The sequence below is a fragment of the Schistocerca serialis genome, chromosome 4, assembly GCF_023864345.2.
Source record: "Schistocerca serialis cubense isolate TAMUIC-IGC-003099 chromosome 4, iqSchSeri2.2, whole genome shotgun sequence".
Lineage (NCBI taxonomy): Eukaryota > Metazoa > Arthropoda > Insecta > Orthoptera > Acrididae > Schistocerca > Schistocerca serialis.
In genome coordinates this window covers 437,012,768-437,037,957 of record NC_064641.1, presented here as the reverse complement: position 1 = coordinate 437,037,957, position 25,190 = coordinate 437,012,768, and the positions used below count along the sequence as shown (strand labels likewise).

General features: G+C 43.7%; 1 protein-coding gene across 1 annotated transcript in view; it reads right to left on the bottom strand.

Moving 5' to 3' along the window:
- Window positions 1-11,036, bottom strand: part of LOC126475047 (patched domain-containing protein 3) — a 402,341-nt gene extending 391,305 nt beyond the window's left edge. Inside the window, exon 1 of the mRNA XM_050102596.1 lies at window positions 10,674-11,036. The gene's annotated coding sequence lies outside the window, so the exon portion shown is untranslated. The remainder of the gene's footprint in view (window positions 1-10,673) is intronic.
- Between the last annotated feature and the right edge of the window lie 14,154 nt (window positions 11,037-25,190).

Below are 25,190 nucleotides of genomic sequence, written 5' to 3'. Positions count from 1 at the left end.
GCACCATCAAGACACAAAAGATACGTATTAATGGTCACAAGTTCCTTAATCACAAAATCTCACACATGTATACATAACACGTAACCTTATGAAGATCATTCTCCTCATACTCCTAATCCATCACTTTCAAGAAATGGTTTACAAGAGTGTGACAAGTTAGGTTCGCCAAAATCAGTCGAAATTTCGAACTTTTATCTTCCACAGGTCGGGTAATAGTATGGTTTGGAGAAATCTATCTTTTATTTGTGTACGCTGTTCGAAAAAATGAACGACTCAGAACCAGATTCCTCTTTCTTCCATTATAATGAATCAATCATTTAAAAAAAAAAATATTTCTTTGAAACGAAGACACTAACCAACCTCCAGCTACCTTAGATAAAACGACCCGTTATTGATTTTTCATCTCAAGAATTTATACTCAGACAGTAGAATACGTTTGATACAATATTTTCTGCAGTCTAGTATTGGCAGCGGGATGTACGCTTGTTTTGGCAACATGTATGTCATTTACGTTTCGTGCCAATTCAGTCGATTTTTTTTTAGGCTTGCTTGTGCTACAAAACGGGTACTGACTGTCATCTGAGGACGAATCTTTAAAGATCGTGACAGTTCTTTTTATCTATATTGAATAAAAATTAGGTGCTGCCTTCATGTCAGTAAGAAACTCCCCTGATGCCAAATCCTGGCGAAATAGAAGTACTGTATAATTATTTTGTTGTATACTTGTACGTGGTAAGAGCATTGTCAATTACCGTCCCGCAGTTACTGGTGTGTGAGAACGCATATTTACGAAGTAGAAAGTAGGAAGGTATCCCAGGCTGTTCGATTAATACAAAGAGGAGTGCCACATCATCTGCGTGGGGAGCAGTTACAATAGTAATTCCACACGGTCCGATCAGTGGTCCACTACTGTTGTTGCTATACATTAATGATCTGCCATTTTATCTGAATCAGGAGCCAGATTTAGTTCTGTTTGCAGTATGGACAAGGATTCTTGTGGTGCTGAGCAAAGAGGTATCAACAACGAAAATAGTAAATAACATTTCTGTGAAAGATACTGACTGGTTCTGCACAAATAGCCTACAATTAAACTTTGAAAGAACACAGCTCATCCATTTTCGTGCTGTCGAAAATATCCTACCTCCTACTGACCTAGGTATCAACTAGAAATAGGAAGCAGGGTAGAGTGTTCCAAGTTGTTAGGTGTGCATGTTGATGAAGCTTAAACTGGAACAACAGCATTGCACACCTACTAATTCGTTTTTGCGATAAGAATAACTAGCCGCTTTGTGGGTATACAAGGTGTCAGAAGCAGTCTGAAAAGCTTTTAAGGGTATAGCAGGGTACGTAGCGCAGAGAAATAATTTTTAATAAAAGAATTCGATACGTTGTGCTGTTTTCGAGTTAATTAGCATTGATAGGGTACGTAGCGCAGAGAAATAATTTTTAATAAAAGAATTCGATACGTTGTGCTGTTTTCGAGTTAATTAGCATTGATACCCTATAAGACACACGGAAATTCGAGTGGCCCGCCAGATACATTTAGTGTCATTCGTTCTCATAGCGTAGATGATAGCGCACGAGATGCTCAGCCTTCAGCCTTTCGCTCGTTTGATCCTTACTACCGTTCCATGTTCAAATTTTGTATCGCTCTTATTCAGTATTAGGAAAAGAAACGAGGAACACGTTTGACGACACCATCGCTGTCGGGCCGCTGTAATCTGCGCACGCAACGACCTGATTGGCTAACTTCAATGCTAAGACAACGAAGGTATCGTTATTTTATTAATAATTATTTCTCAGCGCTACCTTCCCTGCAACACCATTACAAGCTTTTCAGACTGTTTCTGACCACCCTGTTGAATTCAGTAAGTTAACATATTTTCCACATTTTCTATCACGGATGTCAAAAGAGATCATAAAACACTTATGAAATATGTTATCAAAAATACATTTGAGTTTTAGAGCGGCAGACATATTCACAACATCAGAAGAAAAAATGATCGCATTATTCTTTAATGATATTGAACGTATACAGAAAGGACAGGTCGAATGATCACAGTTTTGTTTACTGAAAGACTCCTGAAGACAGACGTAAACTTTCCCGAGAAAGTCTGTTACCGAAGTTTCAAGAACCGGGTTTAAGTGGTTACTCTAGGAGTATACTACAACCCCCTACATATCTCCCTCATAAGTATGGTGGGGATAAGATAGAATAGTTACTGCACACAATCATTTTCCCTCGCTCCGTACGTGAATGGAACAGGAAGAAACCCTAATAACTGGTACAATGGGATGTACCCTCTGCGATGCACCTCACAGTGGTTTGCACAGTATGGATGTACATTACTGGCCATTAAAATTGCTACACCAAGAAAAAATGCAGATGATAAACGGGTATTCATTGGACAGATATATTATACGAGAACTGACATATGATTACATTTTCACGCAATTTGTGTGTATAGATCCTGAGAAATCAGTACCCAGAACAACCACCTCTGGCAGTTGCTCGGTCACCATTGACCAGACGTTTTCAATTGGTGAGAGATCTGGAGAATGTGCTGGCCAGGGTAGCAGTCGAACATTTTCTGTATCCAGAAAGGCCCGTACAGGACGTGCAACATCGAATGATGGGTAGAGCCACGGGTCGTAACACATCTGAAATGTAACGTCCACTGTTCAAAGTGCCGTCAATGCGAACAAGAGGTGACCGAGACGTGTAACCAATGGCACCCCATACCATCACGCCGGGTGATACGCCAGTATGGCGATGACGAATACACGCTTCCAATGTGCGTTCACCGCCATGTCGCCAAACATGGATGCGACCATCATGATTCTGTAAACAGAACCTGGATTCGTCCGAAAAAATGACGTTTTACCATTCGTGCACCCAGGTTCGTCGTTGAGTACACCATCGCAGGCGCTCCTGTCTGTGCTGCAGCGTTAAGGATAACCGCAGACATGATCTCCTAGCTGTTAGTCCATGCTGCTGCAAACGTCGTCGAAGTGTTCGTGCAGTGGTTGTTGTCTTGCAATCGTCCCCATCTGCTGACCCTGGGATCGAGACGTGGCTGCACGATCCGTTACAGCCATGCAGATAAGATGCCTGTCATCTCGACTGCTAGTGATACGAGGCCGTTGGAATCCAGCACGGCGTTCCGTATTACCCTACTGAACCCAGCGATTGCATATTCTGCTAACAGTCATTGGATGTCGACCAACGCTAGCAGCAATGTCGTGATACGATAAACCGCAATCGCTGTATGCTACAATCCGACCTTTATCAAAGTCGGAAACGTGATGGTACGCATTTCTCCTCCTTACACGAGGCATCACAACAGCGTTTCACCAGGCAACGCCGGTCAACTGCTGTTTGTGTATGAGAAATCGATTGGAAACGTTCCCCATGTCAGCACGTTGTAGGTGTCGCCACCGGCGCCAACCTTGTGTGAATGCTCTGAAAAGCTAATATTTCCATATCACAGTATCTTCTTCCTGTCGGTTAAATTTCGCGTCAGTAGCGAATTTTAATGGCCAGTAGTGTAGATGTAGATCTAACGTTGTCACAGAAAGATGTTAAATTTGCAGCTTCAAAACTCTTTGAAATCTATCCATTGATATTAAATATCTGACAAATAAGAGAAATGTTTTCAAATGTAGATTAAAGGTACTTCTTTGTAACTCCTTTTGTACTGCAGAACAAATCTTGAACAGAAATAGTTAGATGTATTTATAGAAGAAACTGTAAATGCGCAGCATGTAGTCATATTAAATTCGTGTGTGTGCCTATGTATGTATGTGAGTGTGTGTGTGTGTGTGTGTGTGTGTGTGTGTGTATGTTTTCTGTATTTGTTCTGTTGACACGTTTCGCGGTTCTAGGCGCTGCAGTTCGGAACCGCGCTGCTGCTACGGTCGCAGGTTCGAATCCTGCCTCGGGCATGGATGTGTGTGATGTCCTTAGGTTAGTTAGGTTTAAGTAGTTCTAAGTTCTAGGGGATTGATGACCTCAGATGTTAAGTCCCATAGTGCTCAGAGCCATTTGAACCATTTGTTGACACGTTCCACATCATAACGTTGATCGTGAATTTGACCTTACGTGACAGGAAACTAACTTACCTGAGTTTGACGCACTACTGTACCCGCTATAGCTATACAAGCAGAGGTTCAGCAGGATGGGACGAAAGGAGTGGAGTGGGTAGATACGGAGTGGGGAGATGAGGAGGGAAAGCCTTGTTGCGGTAGCCTTATGGGGCAGAGGCAGATGGCCCTGCAGCGACTGGGCGACAAAAGTGAGAAACAGAAATAATCCCAATTGAGAAATGATTCTAGCATTGGCCTAAACGAGTGTAAATTAGGAAGCGGGTATTGGCCGAGTTAAAACGCATTAGCAGGCTAGGCGGCGCGACTTACTCCGATTAATAGTGTAGCGGAGACATAAACGGCCCAGTGAGAGTGTAGCTACTTTAGGAGGTCCGAGAAACAACTCTTGTAAAAGATGGCTATTGCCTCCTGTCCCATTGTTCATATATATCTTGTGTCCTTGACTGTCAAGGTAAACCCAATTTAAAAAAAAAATTACAGTGTGAAACTTTTGCCTTGGGCAAAAATTTGTATGCTTTTGGTGTCATGCGGTAGTTCTGAATAGAAATACAGAACGTCACGTTTCTGAAGTAGATATTTTATATTTTAAGTTTAGGAATAAATTAGGGACGTCTTACCCGAGTTCATTTCATTTATTTTCTCATAGGCAAGCAATATATATTTCTATCAACACAGCAATACTGTAGACTTCGTCGCCTTTACCAATAGCCAGTTCACTGTCGTCAGGTTTATTAACAAACGCAAAAACAGAGTATGTGACGATGCTTCTTGTTGAAACTTCACCTAGACAGATACTGAGGTCATGCAATAACAGAAGTTTCCTTGGTCTTATCAGTCGAATAAAATCATTGATCACCACAGCTGAGACTAATGTTAATGATTAAAAATAAAAACCATCTCAGCTGTATTATTAAACATGTATTGTGTTACGAGCGGTTTCATTCGTTGAAAATCTTCAGGCTGCCGAGTTATGTTATGACTTGGAAAAACTTGGCAACCTGAGGGTGTTGAGCAAACGAAACCTGTCGTAACATAGCTGAGGTAGTTTTTAATAATCAGTAGCACATTTTGTAATTTTGCTGTAAATATAATTCGGCAGATTTGAAGTGCAGCGGTCAGTTAGGTTCTGCCGTTAGTGAATCAAATGATATACTTGGATTCTTTAGCAGGTATCTCCAGACTTGCAGTTTTTCGAGGAACGAGGGCACATGCAGAACTGTTGTGCAACATGTATTGGAATGTTCCTGAGGACGAAACCTTAAAGACTCAAACTACTTGTGGAGTGTTCCTGATGAGTGTGAGCACGAGCATGGACGTAGTGTTGAATCAACAGGGAACGAAAGTCGTGTGCAAACAAGACCAGCGCAACAGGTCACACACCCGTTTGACTCACGAGTGACTGAAAGAGAATCTCTGAGAAACGACATCTTGAATAGAGGGCTCCAATGTAAGTGCTCCAGTATAACGCGAAAATAGAGAGTTCCTAGAGAGTTCCAAAACCCGGTTCTTATAGCTACACAAACATAATTCACCAGTCTCCAAAACACCGACCACGTCCGGGGGGCGAGAAGATAAACTTTAACTAATAACACTTCACACAGAAGTATGTTAGTAGCATTTCGTCCCACGCTCACTGCATGAATAAAACAGGAAGAAACCTCAATATATGGTGCAGAAAAGACGTACACTCTGCCTCTTTTGTCACGGTGATGCGGCTTCCCCCGTCGGCGGTTCGAGTCCTCCCTCGGGCATGAGTGTGTGTGTTGTCCATAGTGTAAGTTAAAGTTAGATTAAGTAGTGTGTAGGCTGAGGGACCGATGATCTCAGTAGTTTGGTCCCATAAGACCTTACCACAAATTTAATGTCATGGTAATGTGTAGAGTATGGGCGGATTGCTAAGAAATGATGTACGTGTCTTCTCTATACTGTGGTCGACAGTTTCAATCCGTCGTGTGAAAGATAGCTTTTGTGTGCCACCATAAGTTGCTACTGAATAAACCTTTCTGCGACTAAGTTCAATCATACTCCGGGAAGTGTACGATATCCAAGTTTGCCGAATGACGACACTAAGATTTTTTCAATAGCAGATTCTAGTAGTATATAAAAGTGTCTTTCATGAAATGCGTGTGCTTTCTTGTAGTAAACATGTAATGGACTGTAGGAAAAGCGAAGAATTCGATTACCTTAAGTTCCGAAGCCATCGAAAGCTAAGTTTATTTTTACTCATAAACCCTATATTCACTGTCCTCGCATAAAAAATGAAGTTTTAAAGTTCCGTCTACGACATGATCGTTAGGAACAAAGCCAAAGCTCTAATTTGCAAAGGACACGGAAGGAAATCGGGCGTGTCCTTCCCAAGGGGATCACTCTGACATTTTCCCTTGGCGATTTAAGGAAACTACCTCTCAAATCCCAGAATTTGAACACAGATGCGATGGTCCTCTGAAATTTCTTACTTCCTATCGTTAGTTAGCCCGTTACAGATGATCCACAAGATGCATTTTACAACAGAAATGAAAATAATTATTGTATTATTAAAATGATCCCATCATTCCTCTGAAACTATAGAACGCTTACATCAGGAGTGGGTGATGAGGTTTTAAACATCTCTAGTGCAGAAAAAGGGCCTCGTTACTGCTGTAAAACCATGTCACTCAGCCGTGAAGACCTAAAATGTGCGGTCGTGAAGGGAGTCGTTGCCATATCAGCGCTGAAGATCGTACGACAACCGCTGCCTGTACACCGCATTATGAAAAATGAATTTTATTCTGCGTTAGGATACCTTTGGTTTGTGCCACTTAAATGCTCTCTGGCCTGCGCTTAATTCCCGTGGTAACTACTACAATTATGTTTCCCATTATGCCACTGGGAACGGTCATTTTAGGAATCTGAGAGTCGATTCGTATTGTAACCATTATCAAAAAGTTGAGATGATATATTGCCAGTGACGCTCTGCTTAGATATAGAATTAAACTCCAGACCCTGAAAAGGCAGTGTTACACATGATACGAAAACTTAACAAGTAATATGGTGTTCGTGTGTTTGAGGGTGCTTCTTACTGCTTTCCATCAAACAATCTGAGAAATTCATGGATACCTAGTAAACTCAGAATTACTCTTTTGATTCATGTTGTCATACACTTCCCTTTGACTAGGGACTTCGACGAGATAACTCAGCTTTTAGCAGCTGTTTCCTCTACTAATTTCAGTACTGCATGAAAATTGCGTTGATATTAAAGGCTTTGAAGATGATTTTCTTCCCGAACTTACCTAATTCCGTTTTTTAAATTCTACAACCACAGTGAATAAAATACAGAGGTAAGGCCCTGCGGACAGTGATCTGCTGTACTATAAACTCAATCAAGAGTCTGTTCTCCACCATGCGTTCGCTCTCCTAACACTCTACAATTCCTAATTGTTCTTTATGATCAATGCTAGAGTCGTGACGCTGTAGATTTAGAAACTAAGATGTATGATTGGAACTAGGGCGCTCAACAGTGTGGTCATCACGTTATAAACTTGGAGAGAAATAGCGCTTTCGAAAGATATGCTCGTAAGTTGTGGTTCGAAAGATAATCTACAAATACAGTCGCACAGGATAACACTATCACTATTACATTACCAAAAATAGGACCTATAAATACCACTGCGCGATATAAACTAAGTGATTCAAAAGTGAGCAAAATACCCTTCCACTAAAAATTATGATCAGCACATTATCAACAAATAAATAAAAAGAAAGAGAAACATTAACAGTTTGTGGTTACGAAGTACAATATAAAGACACACAGTTGGAACGAGCCATAGAAGTTAATAGTCTCACACCGGGTGAAGAAGCAATTTAGACAATACAGTCATATTTCGGAAGAGTATGGCTTACATCTCAAACCATCGAAATACATATGCAGAAAATCCCCTTCATATGAAAGACGTTCATCACTTTTCACAACGAGCGAGGTGGCATGCTGGTTAAAGCGCTCGGAAGGATTCGAGTTCGTATCCCCTCCCAAACTTCAAGATTTAAGTTTCCTCTGAACCACATGAAACAAACATTTTCTGGCCCCTTCAACAATAACAAGGAATTATTCCTCCGCCATTCTTGTCCAACTGTGTTTATACTCTCACATCCTACAAGTTAAGCTCTAAGCCTTACTCTCCTTTTCGCAAATGACTGTAACTACATCTATGCCTGCAGTCTCCAGCCACAGTGATCTGGATTTACCATTTGTCAGGGTCTCTTCCCGTTCCGTTAGCGTATGGAGCGCTGAGCCTCAGTGCGTCCCGTAATACAATCTTGTTTTGGCGGTCCCCACTGGAGTGATACCTAGAGGATTTTAGAGTATTCATAGGGTGCTCACTTGAAACTTCGTAAATAGGTTTTCGAGGGATGTTCAAGAGTCTGTCAGTTCAGCTTTCTCGACAGGTCCGAGACGCTCTCTCACGGGCCGAACAAACCTGTGATCCTTAGTGCTGCACTTCTTCGTATACGTTCAGTATCCATGTTAGTCCTGTCGATCAATATACTAGGACGCGTGTTTTGTAAGCAATTTCCTTTGCTAACGACTGCATTTTCCCAGTACTCTACCAATAAACTGAAGTCTACCATCTGCTTCACCCACGACTGAACCTGTGTGATCCTTCAGCTTCCAATCCCGACGAAGCGTTGCTCCGAGGTATTTGTATGAGTTGACCGACTCCAACAGTGACTCGCTGATACTGTAGTCACAGGATACGAGTTTTACATTTCTGAGCATTTGGAGAATGTGACCAAACTTTGCACCACTTTGACATACTATTACGATCTGACTAACACTGCAACTTTTTTCAGCCAGTTCTTCATTTCAGATAACGGAACATTCTACGAAAACTCTGAGCTTGCTGTAAATATGGTAGGCCACGTTATTAATATACAACATCTGTAGCACCGTACGATCTGTTATGTTCACGGATGTAGATTTTCGTGAAACAGGTGGAGTCTTCCTTCAAGCATTCATCAGTTCATATTTATCAGCTTTTCTTTGACCCTACCTCTAATCAGAGAAACCTTTGAGTACTTGCGCCGACCTCCGTACACACTCAATTTAGGCCCGATCAAAGTTCTGTGTCACACTGACCATATATGATATCTGACTCGAACTGAAGCTTCCTTGTCTCCTTCCAGTTGTCCAGTTACTTTATCGATGAGCTATCTGAGTTCCCGTTTTTCCTGTGATATTTCACTTCTGAATTCAAGAATTACCGGCTTGATCTAAATATTGTCTAAAATGCCTCCCCCCAACACTTGTGGCCAAATTTGTGATTGCAAGCCTTTATATAACCAAACTCAGACGTGCCCCTCTGAGACTACAATCACTGTTAATTGAAGGATTGATATTCTTCGGATTCCAGATCAGCTATTATTCTCCTTTACATTTACGCACAGGAAGAAATACTCATCTGAGTATAAGAAACAGGGATTGATAATATTATTCCACGACCGACAGGAGTAGTTCGACCTCTGCTGGATAAATGCAGTTCGAAAGACAGACATTTTCGCAAAAGAAAAGTTAGTCCTTATGGAATCCCTGCTATCGATTTCCCATAAAAAGTTCGGAGATTCAGCCAGAAAAATGTGTTACAAAGAGTCGCAGGAATATTACAAAAGCAGGAACAATACCTGAGTATTGTTCGGCATATTTTGACCCTCACCAGAGAAGACCGATATGTCAAACAGAGAAGAACCAAATAAGAGTAGTCATTTAGTTATAGCTTTGTTAGTAAGCACGAACGCATAACGGAGATGCTGATCCAACACTAATGGCAGACGCTACAGGAGAGGCGTTGTTCGTGACACTGTGGTTTACTGTTAATAGTCTGAAAGCGTATGATTCAACAACAGCCGACCAATATAATGATTCCCACTACGTACAAAAAACTAGGAATGTAAAATTTGAGAGATTGGAGCTGATATGGAGGATTACCAATAATCGTTCTTCCCGCGCACCCATCACGGCTGGAACAGGAAATGGTGAGTCGGGGGAGGGGAAGGTGATAGTGGAACACAAAGTATCCTCCGCCGCGCACCATAAGGTAGCTTCTAAATGTAGAGGTAAATACAGAGAGATATCTGAACTTCCCGAAAGATTAAAAGTGCGTACTAGATCAGGACTTTCAGCTGCAGGATGAGTCATTTTGAGAGACATAATATCGCATAGACATCGAGTCTGAGAGTGTGTTAGAGACTGCTGAGCATAACTGTTACGGCGAAAACAGCTCACGACATTCAGATGGAGGACTACCGAAAACCATTCTTTCCGCTCATCATTCGTGTATGGCACAGTAAAAAAAGGGGCAAGTGCACTGGTAAATAATGTACCCTCCGCCACACACACCATAAGGTGGCCTCGTGCTGTAGGTGTAGATATATCTGTTGAGATTCCTGACAAATCGGAACTTTCACTTGCAGAGCGGAAGAGTCGTTCTGAGAGAGTCAGTGTCGCATAGATATCCAGACCACAGATAGAGGCTATGAACCGTAACAGCAGAGGCGGCGAAGACAACTTGCGAAGCGCAGCAGAGCGGACATACCTCGTTCAGAACGGCGATCGCGGAAGTGGCGCCTCGACGGCCGTCCAGTGGGTCAGCGGCAGCGCAGGCCTCTGGGAGCGGCGGTTCTCGCGCAAAGATCGCTGCGCACCTTATCCGAAACTGCAGGCCGGCGTTGCTAGCATACCGGCGTTCGCACACGAGGGCCCCTGTGCTCCTCTCAGACGGCTGGCTCCCGAGTAGCTAACCGCGAGGGGAAGGACACTGGGTTCGATGACTAGCTAAGTGTACCGCCGCGCTTCCGGTAGCGGGTGACCGGCCGGGAGTCGCGAAGAGGTGGAAGAGCGACGGAGCGTGTCGTGCGGGGCGTTCGTCTCGCGTGCGTCCTGTTCGTCCTGAGCGGAGGTCCTTAGAGCGACTGAATGAGCGCCGACAGCGCTGGCCGGGACGGACTCTCTCTGCGGTCCCCCACCACTTGGTGAGCGGGGGAGGGGAGGGGGGGCTGCCGGGGGTCGCTAGCCGGGGGGGACCGGGGCCTGGCCCCGCGATGCACGCGCTTTGAGGCCGTCCCTACACGGCCACGCACGGCACCTGCTGGGATGCCACACAGCCGGCACGCTACCCTCGTAGCCGCTCCCAGGACCGCCGGACAAGCGTGAGGTCTCTCTCCTCGTATTACCGACCATAATGTCTTAAACGATGCGGCAGACTAGTTCCCGAAGAAACACCAGTTCAAGAACTCTGCACGACGAAACAGTTTGTATGTAGGTAATAACATTTCAAATGTAGCACAGGGATACACTATTGGTCATTAAAATTGTTACACCACGAAGATGACGTGCTACAGACGCGAAATTTAACCGACATGAAGAAGATGTTGTGATATGCAAATGATTAGCTTTTTAGAGCATTCACACAAGATTGGCGCCGGTGGCGACACCTACACCGTGCGGACATGGGGAAAGTTTCCAACCGATTTCTCATACACAAACAGCAGTTGACCGGCGTTGCCTGGTGAAACGTTGTTGTGATGCCTCGTGTAAGGAGGAGAAATGCGTACCATCACGCTTCCGACTTTGATAAAGGTCGGATTGTAGCCTATCGCGATTGCGTTTTATCGAATCGCGACATTGCTATCGCGTTGTTCGAGATCCAATGACTGTTAGCAGAATACGGAATCGGTGGGTTCAGGAGGGTAATACGGAACGCCGTGCTGGATCCCAACGGTCTCATATCACTAGCAGTCGAGATGACAGGCATCTTATCCTCATGGCTGTAATGGATCGTGCAGCCACGTCTCGATCGCGGACTCAACAGATGGGGACGTTTGCAAGACAACAACCATCTTCACGAACGGTTCGACGACATTTGCAGCAGCATGGACTATCAGCTCGGAGATCATGGGTGCGGTTACCCTTGACGCTGCATCACAGACAGGAGCGCCTGCGATGGTGTACTCAACGACGAACCTGGGTGCACGAATGGCAAAACGTCATTTTTTCGGATGAATCCAGGTTCTGTTTATAGTATCGTGATGGTCGCATCCGTGTTTGGCGACATCGCAGTGAACGCACAATGGAAGCGTGTATTCGTCATCGCCATACTGGCGTATCACCCGGCGTGATGGTATGGGGTGCCATTGGTTACACGTCTCGGTCACCTCTTGTTCGCATTGACGGCACTTTGAACAGTGGACGTTACATTTCAGATGTGTTACGACCCGTGGCCCAACCCTTTATTCGATCCCTGCGAAACATTTCAGTAGGATAATGCACGACCGCATGTTGCAGGCCCTGTGCGGGCCTTTCTGGATAAAGAAAATGTTCGACTGCTGCCCTGACCAGCACATTCTCCAGATCTCTCCCCAATTGCAAACGTCTGGTCAATGGTGGCCGAGCAACTGGCTCGTCACAATACGCCAGTCACTACTCTTGATGAACTGTGGTATCGTGTTGAAGCTGCATGGGCAGCTGTATCTGTACACGCCATGCAGTCTCTGTTTGACTCAATGCCCAGGCGTATCAAGGCCGTTCTTACGGCCAGAGGTGGTTGTTCTGGGTACTGATTTCTTAGGACCTACGCACCCAAATTGCGTGAAAATGTAATCACTTGTCAGTTCTAGTATAATATATCTGTCCAATGAATACCCGTTTATCATCTGCATTTCTTCTTGGTGTAGCAATTTTAATGGCCAGTAGTGTAGATACTGCGTCCACTCTTATACATGTCGCTCCACAATTCCTACTACAGACTTCTAGATTTTCTGGAGGGAACTTAGTAAATAAGATTTTGATAAGGAACCCATGACCAAAATTATACAGATTGCATGTATGATAAATTTGTAGACCGGATCACTTTCAAATCTCCCTCTCGTGGTACGGACATAAGCTGTGAATAGGGCGCCGTCGTCGGTCCATCCCGTAATTGTGAAACCACATATCTTTCACGTCAGACTACAACAATGTATGGAAGAAACTGGCACGTTTGCGTCTAGGAGGGGTTGACTGTGGACCTCTACGGACGCGCCAAGCTCTCCACTTCGAAGAGGATGTCCTTCGTCACGCAGAGGAGAACCCGACCAGCAGTACTCGTAATATTGCCCGTGCTATGAGCTCCCGTAGAGCGTACACGTCAAAGCTTAACGTCGCCGCCGTGTGCGCACCGTGCAGCGGGAGGTTTGGAAGTGATCCGACCATCAAAATTATTTTACATCCAAACAGTAGATTTCCTGCTATGGGTTCCTCGCCAAAACTATATCTACTAAGGCTCCTCTGCAATCCTTGTAAGCCTCTAACAGGAGTCGTGAAACACCCTGTATAAATCACCTGCCTTCATATACGGGTTGATCCAGTTAAACTGTTCGCCTCAGACATTTCCATACTTGTTTAAGATGCCGAAATAAATTTTGAAAAGTCCTCACTGAATGACACTTAGTCTGTTTTCATAGCTATGTTAATAACATATCAGAATCAACTTCGCGTTTTCAAATGGAACTCTAGTAATTTTTGCTGCTTACAGCATTTAGAACTTAAGATTTATCTGCTTTGAACATAGAGCCGATTGCTGTCGTATGCGGAAGTTCGTGTTGTACTTAATAGTCGCGTCTGGTTGTTGACGCAGCTAGAAGTATCATCATGCAAAAGCGCAAAATTCGAGGAAAGTTTTAAATTAAACAGATATTAATCACACTTGACTACTTGTGGTTAGACCAACACATCAATTGGAAGGCAAAGGACATGGCAATTAAGTGGCAATTGATTCTCAGCATAAACAAGTGTAGCGTCCAGAATTAGGTTTTCACTCAGCAGCGGAGTGTGCGCTGATATGAAACTTCCTGGCAGATTAAAACTATGTGCCGGACCGAGACTCGAACTCGGGACCTTTCAAGTTTGGAAGGTAGGAGACGACGTACTGGCAGAATTGAAGCTGTGGGAACGGGTCGTAAGTTGTGCTTGGGTAGCTCAGATGGTAGAGCACTTGCCCGCGAAAGGCAAGGGTCCCGAGTTCGAGTCTCGGTCCGGCACACAGTTTTAATCTGCCAGGAAGTTTCAAGTGTAGCGTATTGCATATACCTAGACAGAAAGACCCGTTATTGTATGATTATACGACTGCAAGAACAATCACTGGAAGCATTTACTTCCATAAAAAATCTCTGAGTGTGCGTGCGGAACGACATAAAATGTAGCGACCACACAAAATTAGTCGCGGGTAAGGCAAGCACCAGAAACAGGAAGATCCAAAGAAGAGCAGCACGTTTCGTAACAGGCTCACTTGGTAAGCGCGCAAGCGACAAATGCTCAGACAACTCCAGCGGCAGACATTGCAAGAGAGGCGTTTTGCATCACGGTGTAGCTTACTGTTCACGTTCCGACAGCGAACAATCCTGGAAGAGTCAGCCAATATATTGCTACTTCCCACTTATATCTCGCGAAACGGCCATGAGGATAAAATCAGAGAGATTTGAGTCCAGACAGAGGTTTACCAACACTCGTTCTTCCCGAGAATCATTCACGACTGAAAAAGGAAAAAAAAGGGAAATACCCACTGGTACACAAAGTACACTACGGCACACACTGCTAGGTAGCTTGCGGAGTATAGACGTAGATGTAGATGTAGACGTGGTGACTAAGGATGACTCACAAGTTATTTACTGTTACAGTTGTGCTCTTGCTTCCGCCAGGGTCTCGAAAGAAAGGCGTACGCCAAAATTCTTCAGCGAATTGAGGTATAAAAATGGTTAATAATAACTTGGCGTCTAGAGATAATGTCAAGGTATGAAAAATACATCAGCGACAACAACAAAAAGAAATCGTCAAAGAATATGATTATAAATGCTCACCGTCTACTGCAGCACGTTTGCACTCCGAGATGCAAGGACTTCAGAATGAAAAGATACATTAGGTATTGTTGCGCCTGATGCAAAGGTACGACCTTTTTGAATCCTCTTGGGTAATGGGAAGTTGTTTATAGACTCCATGTTTGAGTTTACCTCAGCGAAAATCATTCACCCTGAAGTCAAATCAGGTGAACTTGCAGGCCAACTGATAATACCTTCATGTACTACCCAGCGACCAGGAAAGAGCTTGGTGGGCGCTTTTTAGCCGCAAGCGGTTAGTGAGCCAGGCACCCGTCGTGCTGGTACCACATACATCTACATATTTCAGGTGGCAGTTCCTGGAATCGTGTGTATCTTCTACGCGTTAAGACTTCTTCTCTGAAATAAGAACCTTTCACGTATTCTCCAGTATAATCCTACAAGTAACTTTCACTCTCCACTGACTCTAATGTTCAACCTGCCTCAGCCAATGCGGATTCTCAAAGGCGTAATAATGCATATTTCTTGCGTTTAGTATTCGATGATTTGTAAAAGCAGCTTCATCGGTAAAGAAAATCTTTGAACGAAACTACTATCCTGATGTTGCTGCAGAGCCTACCACCACAGGGTTCCGTGCGTTTTCCGAAATTCCGCTGGTTAAGCTGCTGTTGAAGTGGCTCATGCTACGGATGGAAGCCATATGCAAGCCGGGGTCAGGGACTTTCTCTGCCTCGTAATGACTGGGTGTTGTGTGCTGTCCTTAGGTTAGTTAGGTTTAAGTAGTTCTAAGTTCTAGGGGACTGATGACCATAGCTGTTAAGTCCCATAGTGCTCAGAGCCATATGCAAGCAAAACGCGGCCCATGCTAGGCTGGCGTATTCCAGAGGCACTCGTAATTTCTCTGGAACTAACATGCGGATTATGACGAACGAGTTCCAGATCATCTATTTTGTGCGTTCCGCTAGCTGCAAGCTTGCTCCTTGCTTTCTGCTTAGTATTTCAGTTGTCTTCCAGTAACAATATTTTGCATATTTCCTAAATTTTCATTCTTGTTGCACCGCTCAGCTGTTCTCTTCGCGATCTTTCTGATCTCCCAGTAAAGAAGTAGCGTATCTACTTTCACTTGGTTTGTTAACCACAATTTTTGAAAGCAAACAGCACTCGACATGTCGCACCACTGCAAGAAAAATGACACAACGACAAAAACGGAAATTTTTAGTTTGCCCCTGAAAAATATGTGTGAAGTGTCCCAACGTACAAGAAAAATATATTGGAATTTACTGCCAAGAAGCTTGTACTTGTCACTATAAGTTCATAGAAATAATTCTTTCAGCTGAGTTTTCGCAAGTATTGCATTCTTGAGTTGGGCCACTGTTATTGCCGTGCTGCAGTATGTCAACGACAAACAGCCCATGTCACATTTTCTCTGCGTCCCTTTTACGCTGGTGTCGCGACGGCGCAACACGGTCTCCTTCTTATAACACATAGCGTATTTACTTATTTACGTATGGAATCACATATGCGCATAAAGAAGCAAACGGTTTCATGTTAAAAACAGGTAAATCGTAAGTTATAAATAGAGTAATCACTGGGAAATTGTTAATCAGATTTTGAAGCAGGGAACGCAGTTGAAATCTCTTTTGGGACTAAGGTAGTAGCGAAAGAAATTAATATGTTTTCATTTGAAAATGTGAAGTTGATACCTTTAGTTCTGTTATTAATATAGCTACGAAAAGAGACTATATATCGTTTAGTGTGGGCTTTCTGGGTGGAAACGGATTTGCGATACCTTAAACGGTTGTGCTCTTAAAAATATTTGAGATATATGCGTCAGTCAACAAATTTGGAGGATTGTAGATGAGACACAGCCGGTAGTAGAACAGTGAGGGCGGGTTGGCGGGCGTGCTTGGGGCTCAGTCGGAGGAGCACGTGCCCGCCAAAGTGAAAGGTTCCGGCTTCCAGTCACGGGCCGCCACACAGTTTTAATCTGCCAGGAAACTTCGTATCAGCGTGAATTTTACTGCAGAGTGATTCGCTCTGGAAACATCCCCCAGACTGTTGCTAAGCCATGTCTCTGTAATATCCTTTCTTCCAGGAATGCTACTCCTGCAGGCTTCGCAGGAGAATTTCTGTGAAGTTCGGAACGTAGGACATGAGGTACTGGCGGAAATAAAGCTGCGAGGATGCGTCGTGATTCGTGCTTGGGTACCTTAGTTGGTAAAGCACTTGCCCGCGAAAGGCGAAGGTCCCGATTCCGAATATAGGCCCTGTGCCCGGTTTAACCTGCCAGGAACTTTCGTGCATGAGCACCGTCCGCTACAGAGTGAAAATTTCATTCAAGGTTTACATTAGACACTATTCTTTTGGATGGTTAACCGTCATCATCAGATGAAAGATATATTTTACGTAAATATTTTTAGCCATAAGCATTGGCAACTTCGTACAACAATATGTGACGTGACCGAGTGGATAGATTGCGAATTCCAGTGTAAATATTAAATTGATTAGCTTCAAAGACATGAGGGGTACTTACAAAACAAGCAGAACAGATTACGGTGCTTTGCACAATCACGAAAGCATTTAGGTGACATAAGATGACGAACAATATTTTGTCGAATGAACTTCTGTATAGACTGTGCGTCGTCGTGATGCGTTAAAAAATTACGCCTCTCCGCAGTGTCACGTGAGGTCAGGAAATGTGAGACTGTTGATGGCGCGTTGTGCGTCGGCCGGCCCTCTTGTGTTATTCGAGAGGAGTGAGCCGTGTGCCGGCTGTAGGTTTTGCCGCCTACCTTTCTTCCATTTCCAAAAAGTCACATATAAAAATCAAAGTCCAATAACCCAAGTTGCCCACACAAGAGCGTCACCGTGTGATTGTAAACAAACGCAGAACGCCTTAGACCGTATTAATACCTGATACACTGATACCTCTCTTTATTATACATCAACATCTACTCACATGTTCTGCAAGTGCTTAGCAGTGGGTACTTAGTAACTGTAGAAAGCAAGGAGCTGGAAGCGGTAAGGTGCCAGGCACCAAAAAGCGTAACACGTCACTCAGAAAAGATAAATTGATTATATTCAACAAATTGTGCAAACGGTTATGTTTTCTCTTTCAAAATGTGAAATTTGGCGAACTCAGATGTATGCACTTATTTATAAAAATCCAAGAAACTAAGCAAATAACATGTAATATTTCGAATTTGATAAGTATTAATCTGAGATTTCAAAACGTGAAATTGCGTAGAGCTTCACCCCACTGAGGTGGTTCTGTCTCAAAATAAAGTCAGTCAAGCACAAACTGAATTCAAGCACAATCAGAACAGAGAGAAAACACTTAAACTAACAAATATACCAGAATAGTACAACAAACATCAATAAACATTTAGTTAACACATCAGTTAACAATTTTAACCGCATCAGATCACAACAGCCAATCAGCGACTATAAGTACAACGTGAAATATACCCTTTTCTTAAATCTAAGAAACCTGCAATGAGGAACAAATAGCCACACACGGAATGCAAAACTCAATCATGTTGTGATAACTCAAGGTAGTTCTATAAAATAATATATTAATAATATTTTAAAAAAATTAACGCCCACATGTCTTAAACAAAACAGTAATGTTGAAACGGAATATACTGAAAACAAAATAAGTTAGACATAACCAGCACATATAATATTCATCAATTACCAAGAGGGCTCAAGCCCCTATAACTCTGCATAAACAGTTTTAGCAAGTTAAATTATCCAAGTTGTAGAACTGATATACTATTAAAATAAAACTGCGGTTAAGCCCAACTCAAAACAACATAACACACATAGTCAGCAGTATCCTACAGCATAGCCGATAGCTCTGAATAACTGTTTGTGCAGTCTAGACACTAAAGTTTTAAAGTCCCTTTTTCGTGGTTTTATCTCCCCAACCCAAAAAACTAACTGTGGGCTTGCCACATCTCTCAGATCTACCCTATGAATTTACATCAGCACAATTTTTCATGGATAACCCCGTATTAGGCCCCGCGTAGAGCTTGTAAATTGGGAGATTTGCATAATTAATGTGACAGGAGGGTATCTCACAAAAACAAACTTTCGTTTAAACACTAGTTTACTTCATTAAATAATTATTATCACAATGAGGAAACGGCAGTGAAACAGTTGATACATTGTGTCTGTTGAACTTTCTGAGTATACAGTGTGATTTTTTCCACCGTGTACCAATTCTAGGCATTGATCGATCAGAGGATATGGAACAAAAGAAGGCAAATAAACTTATGTCCGGAAATGCGTGGTTTCCCTGCTACAGAACATTTATTCAGTCATACACTGTTACAGAGACTACAAACTGTTACGGGCTGCACCACGCAGCCACGGTATGTGTTGAAAATGGTTTCCATGCACCTCAATACATGCGTGTACACGCCGTAGCATGTTCTGTCTCACACGTTCACATCGGCCAGGTTGCACCCGGACAATGTCAAAGGCAACATGGAAACGCTGCTCCAGTGTCTCCACATCTGGAATGGGCTCTGCATACACGGTGCTTTTGAGGTGGCCCCATAACCAGAAATCGCACGGGTTGAGATAAGGTGAACGAGCAGGCCATGCAACTGTACCGCCTCGTCTGATTCATCGACCAGGAAAGACACTATTGAGATGCTTCCGGACGTTAACGGCGAGGTGGGCTGGAGCACCGTTATGTAGCAGCCACAAAACCCTCCGAATCATCAGCTGCGAAGCAAAGTCACGCTCAAGAAACGCTGATAGTTCCAGCCTGTTAGGCGACGTGGAAAGGAGACTGGTCCCATAATACAGTTGCCAATTATCCCGGCCCAACCAGTCCGGCTGCACCGATGCTGATGGTTCGCTGTCACCATATCATGGGGGTTCTGCATACTATCCCACAGGTGACTCATGAAAATTGAAGATACCACTCCGCGTAAAAGTGACCTCACTTGTGAATAGGATGGGTGATACAAATCCTGAAACCATGCTTGTCTGGTGAAGAAACCAGTGACAAATCTGCTCCCGATGCGGAAAGTCTGTCGCTAGTAAACCCTGCACACGCTGTAAGTAGAGGTGTAGTAACAGTTGTCAAGGAGAGTGTTCCACACGGTCGTCACACGAGGGTCGCCTTCCACAGTGTTAATCACATTTTCCTCCAAGTCTGGTATCCGAAAATTTCTGGTACGTCCTTCATGATTTCCTGCTTCCTGAAACGATCCTGTCTTAGACAAACGGTGAAACGATGTCGCAAGCATTGAATGGTGCGGTTGTTGTCGGCGGGGATAGGTTCTTTATACAACCTTTGCTGCCCGCTGCCCGTTGCCATTTGCCTTTCCGTAAGTAAACAGCATGTCGACAAGCTTTCGATTCGAATATGGAACCATTGTGTAGAACTCTGTATCACATCCACTACAAGGTGAGTCAGCAAGAGAAGTGAATCGGACGCAACATCACCAGCTTTCATGGCAGGACTGGGCGCTAGAGCATGCCGTATGAGGAACTGTACCACACTAGAAGGAAACCATGCGTACTGCAACTGTGGCTGCCTGGTACAGCAAGTATAAGACGACAGTCTCTGTAAAATGATTGAATAAATGGTCTGTATAATGGAAACCGTGCTTTTCCCGGACATAAGTCTATTAGAACTTATTTGACCCGTATCCTCTCATCGATCAGTCAAATGGTTCAAAAGGCTCTGAGCACTATGGGACTTAACATCTATGGTCATCAGTCCCCCAGAACTTAGAACTACTTAAACCTAACGAACCTAAGGACAGCACACAACACCCAGTCATCACGAGGCAGAGAAAATCCCTGAACCCGCCGGGAATCGAACCCGGGAACCCGGGCGTGGGAAGCGAGAACGCTATCGCACGACCACGAGATCGATCAGTCGTTAGAGTTTGTACACGGTGGAAAAAATAACCCTGTACATTCTTATGGGTAGCATTGTTGCTCTATTACGTGACAAAATTGTACCCAGTTCATTGAAATCTCTATCTGAGCCTCAAATTCCTGCCGAAAAACACAGTGACTCGAAGCCTGGTGACTAATTAAATCAATCACACATCCAACACATAAACGTTGCATCTGAGACTGGTGATCGTAAGACATTTCGCAAGTGCGAAACACAATGAACTAGCTCGCCGATGTCGCTATTAATACTTACCGTAAATTCCTCTTGCGCCGTTGGCATGGAGGTCGCTCTCCGGAGAAAAGGAGGGCGCGTCACGATATCTACAACACCTTAATTTGGTCGTCTGCTAAGATGCACTCCTCTCAAGTTCGACTGAAGTCCGTGAACGAACCCCATCATCTGCTATCGACTGGAGTCAGCCAGTTAATCTTCAGGGACTGCCCTCGGCGGAGGTCCTACGCACCACCACCGATCGAAGTCTGCCCGTCAATGTTCAGTTTGGCGTTCCTTATGCTCTGTGCTCTTTTTACCACCGAATAGTGTGTTTTGCCAATAACAAAATTACAAAACGACATGGCCCATAAGTGAAGTTTCCCTCCAGCATAGAGTGTTCCGCCAAAACAGTGTGTCACCTTCAGACGCCAAGCATGCCAGAAAACTCTCACCTACTCCTAAACTGATTTTCCAGCGATCTTTCCTTAAATCACTAACCATCGTTCCCAATAGCTACATCTCGGTTATAGTTCCACGTTATGCTTCAGGTGTCCACTTAACGGTACCAAGACTATATTTCATAACCATGAACTCTTATCAAATATGTAATTGCTTAATGCAATGTGTAATCCGTTGAGGTTTTATGGTAATAAATTAAATTATTACAGTGACTGCTAGTTTTCTTTGTAGTTAAATGAGCCCCTTCATTTATATATCCATGTGAGGTGTAACGTACTTTCACATTAGTTAGGCCATTCCTGGTAGTTTCTCTTCAATAAGACATTATCCTTTGTGTGACATTGTTTCTCTTATGTTTGCATTATGGGGAGCTTCCCTTCCCTGTAGATCACTGAGGACTGGACTTCTAGCATCTTAGGGGTACGCTAAACAGCTCAATTGACACCTCACACTTTCCTCCGCAGACACTGACGTACCTTGACAGTAGCCCCCATAGAGTTCCAGCCATCATAAAGGCGAAGACTGGACACATCCAAAGGTATGAATGCCCACTAACGGGTCTCAGAATGCTGTTGATCAGATAGTGTATGTGCTATACCATAAAGATCTGAATTCAGTTAGTGTTTCCTCTCAACAGTTCGTCTCTGAATTCTATCAGTGTCTCCGGTCACAGTTAGTTATCTCATGAAGATTAAAGATACAGCAACAGTATTGTAGTACAGTTTGCACTAGCATCATATGTACAGTTTCTTTTACACATGCGTCACATTTTTCCTCAAACATCACGATAATCTAAGTATTCCATTCGCCTTCTGTATCACTGATTTCACATGTTCTTCCGCTTATGTACGACCTCATAATACTACACTTAGAAATTTAAACCAGTCGACTGTCTCCAGACATCTACCATTAACCTTTTAATCAGATAATATCTCATTCCACTACTTTGCTACGGGCATTGTATTGCAGTTATTGGAACAGGAAGACACCCTAACATGGAGTCCCACGCCAAGTACTGACCCGTGAGGCGTTTTTATATGAGCTTTAAAGCTTGGTATGATCGCTCTGCCTGAGACGCTAAGCAACTGCCTCCTTCGTGTCCCAACAGGGGCCTGCGCGCTCTCTGCCCCAGCTGAATGGTGGTGCGTATGAACTCGCCCTCAGTCATCTAGCCGGCCTGAGTGGCCGAGCGGTTCTAGGCGCTTCAGTCTGGAACCGCGCGACCGCTACGGTCGCAGGTTCGCATGGATGTGTGTGATGTCCTTAGGTTAGTTAGGTTTAAGTAGTTCTAAGTTCTAGGGGACTGATGACCTCAGAAGTTAAGTCCCATAGTGCTCAGAGCCATTTGAACCATTTTCAGTCATCTAGCACCAGTAACTGCAGTATGGCCGTCCAAGGACAAGCTGTGCTAGTTATGTAGTACATGGATGCTATGAGCATCCGCTGAAGATAAATCTTACTCTGATCTGGTGTGTGATTCTCTATTCTACCAACTTAAATGCTCGGGAAGCACATCTCTCGGATGTGTGGGAAGGCAGTCTAGGGTCTTTGTTTGCTATTTATGTCTATAGAATTCATGGACAAAGTGGTGTTAGTGGGCCATACTCATCGGCAGTTGTTGGACTTATTTGGTGAGCACTTTGAAATGCAGCAGACAAATTTGCGTGGTTTTGATACTGACTCAGTAATTCAGAAAATGAGAACAGTGGGGACTGCAATGAGAAAATATTTATTAAAGATCTAGGATCACAGTGATGGTGGTATGGTGTTCTAGGTAATTTCCTTTCTTTAATATGGCGAAGAACTCGCTGATGTCTGAATGCTTTTGCATGGGTGGGAAGACATAATGCGTTGGAGCTAAGACGGCACTTTGTGTGGCCACTTGAGGGACAGGCACTGACTTCGTGGAATTGGAACTGCCGCAGCATCCCAGGAGCCCGTTAAGAATTGTCCAGCTTACAATCTTGGGCAGCTGAGTGGGCCGCCGGGGGGTGGAGGGGCATCACGGGCAGCTGTGGTCAAATCTTCAAGGTAAACACTCATAAAACGGTTCACGGAATCCAGATAATGATGGCTCCATTTGCGCAAGTATCGATATATGTGACTATCTATACAGGGTGTATCATAAAGGACGGCGCAAACTTACACGGCTGAATGTACACCACAATAGAAGCACAAATGTCAAGTAAACATGGGCTCTAAAACGCATACCTTAAGAGTTGTGAGGTATTCTTGATTTTCAGTGTTGTGAAAGAAATCTCTTCTAATGCAAGCTCTTTGCTTTCCATATTTTGGGAAGTGGTAGTATGGACGAAAACAAGAAAAAAAGTCCATTAAACATGTGCTCTAAAATGCATACTTTAAAGGTTATGAGCACTTGTTCTTTAGAAGAGTTGTGTTCCAAATTACTGAAGATGAACAGGTGCTCATAGCTGTTGTGGTATGCATTCGATATGTTCCGCCATTTCCGAGTTAATTAGCATTGATGTTAGCCAATCAGACCGTTGCGCACGCAAATTCAAGCAGCAGACCAGACACAGTGTTTCTCGTTTAGTTTCTTAACACCGAACGAGAGAGCGATACAAAAATTGGACATGGAACGGTAGTAAGCATGGAACCGGAGCCAAAGGCTGAGCCGTCTAATGCGCCATCATCTACGCTGTGACTGACATTAACTGTACTCGCATCTGACGGGTTGCTTAAATTTGCACGCGCAACGGTCTGATTGGCTAACTTCAGTGCTAATTATCGGCAACAGCAGAACGTATTGAACTTCAGTCTTAAGAATTATTTCTCATCATAGCCTACCCTGCAACACCCCTACGAGCTTCGTTTCTGAACACTATGTATTTGACGTTTTTCACGTAAACATTTCACTTGTACTGTTACAGATGTGTGGTACGAAGTACAAAGTAGGGGTGTAGTAGGTCGACCGTGTGAAGAGCCTGTAACCTGCACCGCATAATGTCGCCCATAAATGACAGTAATTGGCCACAGCGGCCGGCTATAGTGCTCAACATGGTACAAGGTTATCCGAATGTTTTCAGTGCCAAAGAGGTTTTTGTTTACTTATATTGTAAGACAGGGAGAAATTTTACAAAGCTGTTAATGTTCTCCGGCCACTGTGGCCGAGCGGTTCTAGGCGCTTCAGTCCGGAACCACGCTGCTGCTACGATCGCAGGTTCGAATCCTGCCTCGGGCATGGATGTGTGTGATGTCCTCAGGTTAGTCAGGTTTAAGTAGTTCTAAGTCTAGGGGACTGATGACCTCAGATGTTAAGTCCCATAGCGCTAAGAGCCATTTCAACAGCACTATAGTATGTGGTGATTCAAAGAGGCTTTCTCGATTTCACAAGACTGTATCTCCTAAAGCAGCGATTCCCAACCTGAGTCAGTTACCCCCTGAATGTTAAAATGAAATTTTCTAAGAGGTAAAAAGCAAAATGGTTTGTTTCCAATCATGAAGCTAAATTATTTGTAAAAGATCATTACTGTTACCACACTTTCGAAGGACTTACATGTGTCGTACAAGTTATCAATAATTACTTTTTTCCCAATTACTGTCATTGATGGGCGACATTATGCGGTGCATTACAAGTCTAGGGGACTGATGACCTCAGAAGTTAAGTCCCATAGTGCTCAGAGCC